General features: G+C 44.4%; 1 protein-coding gene across 5 annotated transcripts in view; it reads left to right on the top strand.

The window, feature by feature from the left end:
• The first annotated feature begins 2,294 nt into the window (after positions 1-2,294).
• P4HA2 (prolyl 4-hydroxylase subunit alpha 2) overlaps positions 2,295-10,609 on the top strand; it is an 85,327-nt gene continuing 77,012 nt past the window's right edge. For 2 of the 5 annotated variants that reach the window (XM_048488354.1, XM_048488352.1), the window contains exon 1: positions 2,300-2,515. The gene's annotated coding sequence lies outside the window, so the exon portion shown is untranslated. Of the gene's footprint in view, positions 2,516-2,800; positions 2,852-10,609 lie in introns of all 5 variants that reach the window. The other 3 variants (XM_048488351.1, XM_048488353.1, XM_048488349.1) reach the window with 3 other exon arrangements.

The raw sequence follows: 10,609 nt of genomic DNA, 5'->3' as shown, positions 1-10,609 counted from the left end.
TTCTCTCATGTGTGATAGTGCCCCCTTGGCCTCACTTCCAAAACACCTTTAGAAGGGTGATTTTGCATCAGTTCAGTAAGCATCATTGTGGACCTGCTGCTCTAGAAAGAGTGATAAAAAGAAGGAAAGTCTACAATTAACTTTAACATATGCTGATCTTAAGAGGGATATGAAGGGGTGATGGACACACACTCGGAAGAGACAGCACCCCTTACCTTGTGGTGAAAGGAGGTGCTGTGTTACCCAGGGTTGTTTTTTGTGGAAGTATTTATACCTCCCCATATTTTGGCCTTTGAGGGTTAACCAATGTTCAGAAATGTCATCAATAAACGGGTGTACTGTGCTAATACATTAGTATTAACATCAAGATTTTGTCTTTTCCTGCTTAATAGTATCGCAGTGTGCTTATCTACTTCTGCTTTAGTACATATAATATTTATACATTGATTTGTACTGTTAAAATATTGTACTGCCATCTTTTTTACCATCTGAGTCCTCCAAACAGCTTGCAATACAAACACATACCACAAATTGCAAGCTCTGCCAGCCTCCCCCCCCCATCCCCAACACACCTCCCTGCCCATGGATCACAGGGTTAGGGTTAGTGTCATACAGGAAAACAAATGAAAGCCATTTAGAAGTTCCTTTTTGGGCCCTTTTGTTTTATTTTTATATATTTTTTCTCAGCAGTAATAAAACATTTCGAAAATGTCAAAAAAATATTTCCACTGTGTGGCATGAACCATTGCTGTGTTCAGATTTGTGAGTTGGGGCATGTTCTACAATGTGATGGTGACTGAAATGACCTGGTGCAAAAAATTGTTGTTTGGTTGTGGTTGGGGAGGGTGGTCGTCTACATGGGCGGGGGGTGGGGGGGCGCAAAACTCAGATTTTGCCCCGGGCTCCATTTTTCCTAGCTACACCCCTGATTCAGCCTGCACTCTCCTCACCATGGAGCTGGCAGCAGGGCACACAGAGGGACGCCCGGCTTCCTGGCACTGGGGAGCTCGGTGAAGCAGCCAGACTAGGACCAGGTGAGGTGGGCAGGAGAACAGCCACCGGGGGCCACACGGCCTGGGGTAGAGCGGCAGGGAAGAGTGGGCAGTGGGGCGCTGCTTGGGGGGCAGGGGTGAGGAGACCTCAATTGTTGGAGCCTACCAAGGTGAGACGCTGCAGCACTGACCTCTCAGAGGTAAGCAAGAGCCATCCAGCCCAGGCGGTGCATGGAGTGCAGAGGACGGGCTGGCTGGTGTCACCCTGCTGCAGACAGGGACATCCCATCCCACCCCACTCCACCCCACTCCCAGTCCTCTGCTCCTTATCCCTCGGAGCCAGCGGAGCAAATCAGCAGAAGGGCAGGAGGTTGCAATTCCACCTGCCCCTTTATTCAATTAGCCCAAGAGTGCCACTTTCTGACTTGTTTCTTCTCTTTGAGCATCGCTTTCCTTTGATCTTTGTCTGGCTCCAATGCAGCGGGACAGCTGAAGTATGTTTGCAGCCGCCTGAGAAGTAGGGGCACAATTTGGGGGGAGGGAGCAAATTTGGGGGGACCCAGGGGGCGCCATTTTAGTTCTTGCCCTGGGCCAGGGGGCACCATTTTAGCTTTTGCCCCAGGTTCCATTGTGTTTAGGTACGCCTCTGTTAAACATTGGGGTGGGGGGACCATGGATTTTGATAGTAGTTGCCAATCATACAACTGTATGTTGTAAATACGAAGTGTTTAGCAAATAGAAATAATAGTATGTGATGATGACAACTTGGGGTCCGATTCCCATTTTGCAAAGTGGTAAATCTGTTTTAATTTACTGTAAATAGTTTTTATTAAATTATGGGAGTGAGAATATCATTAGAATAGCTTCTTCTGTATCAGAATTGTTTTCAGTCTAAATCCCCTTTTAGGATTGGACTGCGAAGGGCAGGCATGAAGGAAAAAGAAGAGATTCTTGAGTGTAAGGAAGTGTTGCTGGAGACCAAGATAATTCCTACTATGGTTGTATGCATGGATGTAAAAATTAGACGAAGAAGAAAACTGACAGAAAGAAGATTAATATGAAATGTGGTTTTTGAGGAGTTATTCGAAGCACTGCCGTAGCAAGGTCCGTCCTTGCCAAGACAGGGACCAGCGAGGCCTCCCGGCCACAGCGTTTTACTGAGCTTGACTTCTTGATGGCTATTCCAAGCATTACGGTAGTATCTGGCCGCATCGGAGGGCTTTGCTTAGGAAGGAGGCGCTTCCGAGGCGGCAGCTGCTCAATCGGAGCGGACAACGCCGAGCGCGTCAGCAAAGGGGGAGGAGGCTCTGGAGCTGCGACTGGAAATGCCAGGGCTGTTCTAGAAAGTGTGGACCCCGCGGCGCGTGTTCTTGGCTGAGCCTGGGAAGCCGCTTCTCGCGAGCGGGGCAGGTTGCGCGTCCTCCTTCGGTCCGCTCCCAACGCTGTTTCGACGCTGGTCGCCGGAGGCTAGATCGGCTCCTGCCGCTTCTTTGCTGCTGTTACACGGAGTCGGTGCTCGCCAGGTAGCTCTGAGCTCTGCCAGCCGCCTCTAGCCCACCCCGTCTCCTATTGCTCCCCACTCTCTCTGACCTCCTGCGAAACGGGACTTTTTCGTTGCTCCGACCCCCCCGACGGCAGCCCCTGTCGCTCCCCGAGCCCCGCGTGCCTTGTTTACATGGGCGAAAACCGAAGTCGCCGCCAGCATGCTAGGCTAATAGGGACAGTGACGGGGTGACTTCATCGCTAGCATAAGCTGTGGCGCGGAAGGCTTCCCCCCCTAGGTAAACTCCTGTCTAACTTGTTTTCAGGGGCTCGGCTGGGCAGGACCAGCATCCGCTCCTCCCTGGCCGTGCTTACAGGTAAATCTGGTGTGGAGTGCATGCCTCGAAGGGGCAGACCTTGCAGGGGGCTTTCCTTATCTAGGATATGCATGTGGTTAGGTGCAGGAAACTTGCTTCTTGGGTAGGTTTAACCCAAGGGAGAGCTATGACCTTGATTTAACTTGAAGTACCCTGCTGTTCAGAAGTGCATTTCAGCCTTCTGTAGCGCATCAGAGCCTTCTGGAGAGAGCAGATGAGCCACGCTTAAGGGTAAGAATGTAGCGAAAATGTGCGCACAAGCTGGAGGGCTTGGCTGTTGCAGATGCCATGAACCAAGAGGCTCCCCTCGATGGGCTGGAAGTATTTTCGAATCTAGCAGTGAGAACTGTCAGCTCAGAGACACAATAGCAAATGGAGTGACAGCATTTGAGGAAGAGTTGGTTGTGAAGATATACATAGTCTTTATCCCAGAGGCGTATGGGGGCCAAATGGTGCCCAGAGATGAGACCCCCTCCAGGGGCCCCGCCACTTAACCTGAGCCGGAGGTGGTCTCAGGCAGCCTGCCGGGGTGGTGCCAAGGGGTTCTCAGCGGGCCTGTGGAAGGCTGCTGCCCACCCCACCTCTGAGCTGGCACCTTCTTAGAGCAGGCTCCCATGGAGGTGGGGTGGGGTGGTCTGGCAGCAGCCTGCTGCTGCCCAGCTGGGCACTCCTCAACCCCACTTCATTGGGAGTGGGGTGGGGGGCAACCTCCCCAAGCAGTTGCTTGGTCTCCGGCCAGACGGAGGCCAAGCAGCTTGCTCGCGAGTTGGGCTCTAGGAAGTGGTGGGCAGCGGATGGAGCACTCCAGCCTTCTGCAGTGCAAATCTCAGTTCAACTATAAAATCAGTGGATGTCCTTAAATAGGCAATTCACTCCATCTTCAGATGTAACTTACCTGTTAACTTGCACTGGAGATTTTACTTTAGAGTTCATAAAAGCAGCTGACTGTTGCTTATAGTATTACTCGTTCTTTAGATTTATGTGATTTGTTTCCCAAAAGCAAAGAGACTGAAGATGGTAAATTGTATAAATAGGAAGAGAAGTGCTGAAGTAGATACAATCGTATACATTCATGCTCTTTGAGTGTTGCAACAAAGATCTCTGCTTCCCTGATATAAGAGGTATTGCAAGTGCATTGACTGGTTATGTTCAAAATTATTCATATTTATCTGGTAGGTTTTATATATAAATAGACCTTTACCATTTGCAGGTTCATGATGTATGATTTCACTTATTCATGGTCTATGATCATGTGATACGTTCTCTAGCATGTTTTACTTCCACTGAGCTACCATTATAATCATTTCATCATTAAATTTTGTAGGAAATTTGGTTTTTCTCCTACTGCTTCCAAATATTGGTGAATTTCATCATTTGTGTAGCTGCTGGGAAGAGGCCCCTGCAAATAGAAAGGATTCACTGTAATTATAAGCTGTTGGTATGTAATCAAGGCTTGATTTGTCCATCTAAAGTCCTTGAATGAATGGCAGGTTAAAAAGAATATATTAAAATGAAATGCAAATGTGCCTTAAGATTCTGAGATACTTTTTTGGTTGGCTACATAGGGATTGTTTCTTGACGATTTCTTAAAGGATATGGGAACTGTTCCATAGTCATGTATTACTTTTAAGTTAAATTTCTGAATGTTTTATCTGAGATCCATAGTACATTTTTCTTTCTTTGGTTCTTGCTTCCAATAGTTTTAAAATTGGCTTTTTGAGATGTTTTTTTGAAAGATCTTGTCTTGCATGAAGAGAAGTTGCATATTCACATTTTGGGGTCTGAACAGCTAAAAGGCAGTTTTATGTCTGGTTCTTCAAAGTCTTGGCTAGCTCCAGATGGGGAAGATAAAGCTTACAATTTGGCCAGCAGAGATTTCTCTCTGTGTTTGCTGTTAGATTTGATCATTTCATACAGTTCGTTTTTTTTGTTAAGGCTTTTCTCAGGGCAAGATTCTAGCCTAGATTTTTTTTAATGGAATTGTAAGGATATTGAACACAGTTTACTTTCTCTTGTAACTTAAAAGAACATTACATAAGTAGGACTATCGCAAGATTACAAAGCTATTGAACCCCCCCCCCTTTCTGTACAAACAAACAGTATTTTAGGCTATGGTTTCCCATATGTTGTTTATTGAGGGGGGAAATACAGAGAAGCCTTCAGATTGCTTTCGTGATTGTTCAGCATTTAGATGTTTAATTAGTTGCAGATGAATATTTAGCTCTTGGCAGGAAAAGTGATGATGCAGGCATGTAAAGAAATGGTGTGTAATGCTTTGAGGTTTACAATTCTGAAGGGTGGATCCATCTGGAAGATTGTTATCGTTGGGAAAAGAGGGACTGGCAGGAAGATTGCTGTTGGCTTCAACAAGTAGACGTAACCTTTCACTGTTAGCAAGAATTGCTAGTGTGCAGCTAAAAACCTTCTGGGTCCCAAAGATTGTGTTGTGTTTGTATTAATTGGGGATAAATAAGTGGAAATACAGTTGGATGACAAAAAAGATGTAGTTGATATTCCACTGAGCTTGTTGTACCTGAGAAATTTTATATTTTCCCTCACCTCTTGTCTTTCTCCTTTCTGGTGAGAGGAGCTATCATTTATACAAAGCCTAGTACAATGTTTCTATTCTTAATATCCATTATTTGGATATTTCCCAAGTACCTATATTTAATTCATTACAGATCTGTACATTTTGTTCCATCCTCTCCCCTTCCCACACTATTTCCTTTTTTCTCTCCTGGCAGCCACATTTCCTCACCTTTTTCTGCTTCCTTATCTTCTTTCCATCCACCTACTCATAACCTTTTCTCTGCCTCCATCTTCAGTTATATTTATTATTTATTTATTTCATTTGTATTCCATCTTTCTCCCCAAAGGGAACCAAAATCAGTTTATACCATACTGCTCTCAATGTTATCCTCACAATAACCCTAAAAGGTAGGTTAGGCTAGGAGTATGCGACTGGCCAAGTTCACCAAGTGAACTTCCATGGCACACTAGGGATTCAAACTGGGGTCTCCCTGATCCTAGTCTTAAACTCTAAACCAGTGGTTCTCAACCTGGGGGTCGGGACCCCTTTGGGGGTCGAACAACCCTTTCACAGGGGTCACCTAAGACTCTCTGCATCAGTGTTCTCCATCTGTAAAATGGATAAATGTTAGGGTTGGGGGTCACCACAACATGAGGAACTGTATTACAGGGTTGTGGCATTAGGAGGGTTGAGAACCACTGCTCTAAACACTTTATCACACTATCCTTTGTGTGGTGCTGCTGTTGAATAGTAACAAGCTGCTTGTTGCCAGGCCTGGCCCTGTGAGTCCTCTCTCAAAGACCAAAACAACTCTGAAAAATACCATTCTTCCTCCCCTTGCCTTTTACTGATGGAAACCAAGTAGAAACTTCAATAGTACTACTGTTGTGGTTGTCTAGCAGTTCCCACAAGTACAGGAACTGCTTCTATTATTTCATATTTTAACACCCCCCCCCCCCCCCACACTGTTTTTTCTTGTTTTGATTTCAGATTTTTCAGCAGACCTGGGACGTTTCTTAAATTTGTAGAAGAGCTGTTCTAGGGCCTTCAGTTTTAAAACTCAGGCTTTTAGAACAAGTTTCGTGGCTCTTTGGATCCTGTCCAGCATAGGCAGAATATTTTTATAATAACTATTTTTCTTTAACTTACAAAATATAACTTTCATGTGCACTTCCAATTGCTGTTCTATATGCTTTTAAGATTTGGCTTCCACCCAGTGTGCTTGTTCTGCATTTTGTCACTTGCACTATCTATTCAAAAGTTATTTGGTCTCATTCCTATGCACACTTAATTGGAGAAAGATTTTACAGAACACTCTGGGATTTATTTTTGAGCAATCATGCATAGGAACATGCTTTGAGCCACATAACTGAAGCCACCCGGTCTGACAGCAAGGCACATGTTCTGTATTTAATATACTTTGATCTCTTAAACACCATATCCTTTTTGTTCAATTTTGAAAAATAATGAATTAATGAACCATGCTGAAGGTTTGAAATGCTAGTTTTTTTTCTTCCCTGCTTTAGTACATGACAATAGTGGAAACTGAAAGAACCCAATGGAAGGCCTACACTGAGTCTAACCTCAAATTGCTGCTTATGAGACCGGTGCTCGTGGGTTCAGTAAAGAACCACACCTCTGAAGCAAATACCAGGAGTTATGTAGAACACAAGAAGGCATTCATCAAAATTAGAATGGTTAAACTATGTCACAAAAAAGTTTAAATTTAGATACATATGGAAGCAAGGTTTTATTTAGTTTGGGCTTCACATTGCTATCAAAAATTACCAGGGCAGGATCTATGAGAAGAGACTGATGCTAACAGGGTAGAGATTTTACCTCCTGCTCTGGTCCTCCACTCCAGCCCCTGAAAGCTAAAAGGAGCACTGTGTCATGGATGGATGTGCCTAAGGAGAGACTGTTGCCACTGGAGCAAAGCTTTTACTCCCTCCCAGCTCTTCTTCTCTTCCTTCCAGATTGGTCTATTGATGATGATTAGGTTTGTAGTATTTAATATTTTTTTTTGTTAATATTATCTTATACGAGTCCATTCAGTGGAGACATTTGGAATGAAAGTACCCAAGTAAATCTCATTCAGACTATCCAAAGGGATCATCTTTGTGCTGCGAATGCTTATGATTGGGTTGAGTCAGATCCAGTAGCCTTAGGGTAGGGATTTAAGGTTTATGTTTTCTACCGCATCTAAAAGTTTCGTTCATTCATGCTCACTGAAAATTTCATTTCTGTACGGCAGTTCCAATTCCAGGGTTTTTTTTATCTTGAACATTTTTTTCATCTTGAATCTCTTAAAGGCCAATCTATTTAAGACCTGTTGAAATCAGTGGGGCTTTATTGTTTTATGTGGGCATTTTATCTCCCTTTTTGTCTTATTAATAAGGACTCTGAGTAACTGACAGTGGAGTGGATCCTAACTGACATTTCCACAGACACAATAATGTCATATAGAGCATGATTTTTCTGTCTACCTTTTTGCAGGACCCAAAATTCCTTCCACCCAAATGTTCCCACAGGAGGGTGAAGGCTGGAAAATTAAGTTCTGCCAACTGAACCCTGGAAGCACTAGTTTGGACTCTAGCCAATTTTCAGAAACTACCACGACAAGTGGGAGCCATCAATACTAAAAATATTATGTAACCCGTGTATACTAATCTGCCTGCTGTTAACAGACTTCTCAGTGGGGAAGGGAGGGAGCAGCCAGGTTTTGATGACATCAGTCTGTCCGCAGGTGGGCACTCCCTTTCTTGAAGGAGGTTTATTCCTTTCATTGTTTTAACTGCTATTTTGAGTGGTTCATGGCCATTGTTAGTAGGGAAAGAAATTACATAATTTCCTAGGGAATTAGTTCATTACATTTTGTATTCAGCAGCAGAATTTGTTTAGTATCTCTCTTTGGACTAACCAAAATATCACAATGTACATGGTGTAGTAGTTACTAGCATTGAATTCTAATCTGAAGAACCTAATTTGGTAGACTTTCTCCTATAGGGCTGTCCCTGCCTCAGAAATACCAGATATTGAGTGTGCTGGCCTGATATGGAACACGCAGGAAAGTTGGGTTATCTGATCGGTGTACTGTCTGCCTAACATGCCAGCTGACACCTGGAACTGGTGGCAGGCTGGACCTTGAAGTTTCCCAAACCATTCTGACGTCGTTGCCTCCAAGCAAGCCTTGGACCTGGTGTCTTCCATGGCGACACTGGGACTCTCCCAAGTTGTTTCTGGTTCTACATATATAGCAGACCACATCCTGGATTTAATTTTCAGGGCAGGGTAGGGGTGGGCCTAATTACAAGCATTCCAGTGCCCATCTGAGCATGCCATGCCTCTCCTGCTTGGGTGGCAAGCTGATTTATGAATTCATTTGGTTTCTGGAATGCTTTTCGGGACCCAATGCCTCCCATCAACTCCTTAGATGAGTTGATAGAGGACAGAAATAGCTGGCTTCCTGAAGCCATAGATGAGATCGCACCCTGACACCCTCTGTGCCCCCATGCCAAACCAGCCCAATGGTATAACATGGAGCTGAGGAGGAAAAAACAGGAGCTTAGATGGCTAGAGCAAGTTTGAAGGAAGACTTGTGATGAAGAGACAAGAATATCTTACAGGATGTTTGTGAAAGCCTGTGAGGTGGTGGTTAAAGCTTTGAAGAGAGATTACTTTGCAGCTAACATCGTGTCTGAAAGTTCACATCCAACATAATTATTTAGAATAGTGCATCAGTAGATGACCTTAAACAGTTAGGTCCCAAATGATTAGGGAATTGGCATTCAGCTGTGACAATTTTGTGAGCTATTTTATGGACAAGATCCTGTCTCTTTGCCAGGACCTGCCAGCTTCGATACAGTAAGTTAACTGGAGGCCTATGGGCCATCTTTTGATCCATCATTGGACCAATTCAGCCATCTCTCTGGGGATGATGTGGTCATATTCCTGTGTGCTGCCAAACTCACTACATGCCTCCTAGTTCCATGCCCTTCCTGTGAAAGCTGTCTGGGAGGAAGTGCAGATCCCTCCCGAGGAAAATTGATAATAATTCCCTCAGTACTGGAAATTTCCCGAGTAGTTTAAAGAAGTCCTGCAAGGGGAAGTTCTCTCACCAATATTATTTAATCTATATCCACTCTCTTGCCAGGTTGATTCAGGAGTTTGGATTGGGGTGTCATTAGTATGCAAATAACACCTAGCTCTATCCAATAATGGAAGGTCATCCGGATGCCGCCCGAGTGTTTTGGCCAGTTGTTTGGGGGCTGTGATGGACTGGATGAAAAATAGTCAGCTGAAATTGAATCCAACAAAGACAAACGTCCTGTGGCTGCTTTGTTCATCAGGCACCTTGGGTGATCCTTGATGCCTCCCTGTCAATGAGGCTCAGGTGAATCATGCCATTTGCATGCCATTTTACCATCTATGCCAGGAAAAACAGCTGGACCCCTACCTGTCCCAAAGTAACTTAGCTTCAGTGATCCATGCTATGGTCATCTCTATACTTGGTCACTGTGACTCGTTTTACACAGAGCTTCCCTTGTGCTTTCTCCAGAAACTCCAGCTGGTCCTGAACGTGGCAGCAAGAGTCTTTATAGGATCCTTGTGGCGAGAGCACATTGCTACACTGACTCTAGGTAGTACTAGATCAAGTTCAAAGTTTGGGTACTAATGTGCAAAGTCTCAAATAATGTGCAAAGTCTCAAATAGTCCGGGGCCAGTGTACTTGTAGGACCATCTCTATCACTGTTACTCCCAACTGACTGTACATTCAGCAGAACAAGAACTTTCTCATAGTCCCTGTCCCGAAGGAGATTCAGGTTGCCTCAGCCAGGGCCAGGACTTTTTGGGCCCTGCCCAGACCTGATGAAATGTTCTGTAGAGTGAGACCAGGGCCTGCAAGATAGAGCTGTTATACCAGGCATATGGTTGAAGCAGCAACATCCTTACCATCATTTGGGCCTCCTCCCCCTGTACGCCACTGTATGATAATTTTATTTTGGGAATCTTGAATTATATCATAGGTGGTGTTGACTGGGGGAGATGGACTTGGTTCCACTGAACCAAACTGGTTCAGTTTGGTAATTTATTAAAATTTTAAGGCAAAATTAAAATTTTAAGGCAAATTTGTGAACTGTGTCACCACCAGTGGAAAATGGCATTACTAAACAGTGAATTGTTTTAAATTTTGTATAGTGGTTTTGTATAGTGGTTTTGTATTGTGT

This window comes from Sphaerodactylus townsendi, linkage group LG03 (assembly GCF_021028975.2).
Source record: "Sphaerodactylus townsendi isolate TG3544 linkage group LG03, MPM_Stown_v2.3, whole genome shotgun sequence".
Lineage (NCBI taxonomy): Eukaryota > Metazoa > Chordata > Lepidosauria > Squamata > Sphaerodactylidae > Sphaerodactylus > Sphaerodactylus townsendi.
This window is presented reverse-complemented; position numbering and strand designations above follow the sequence as displayed.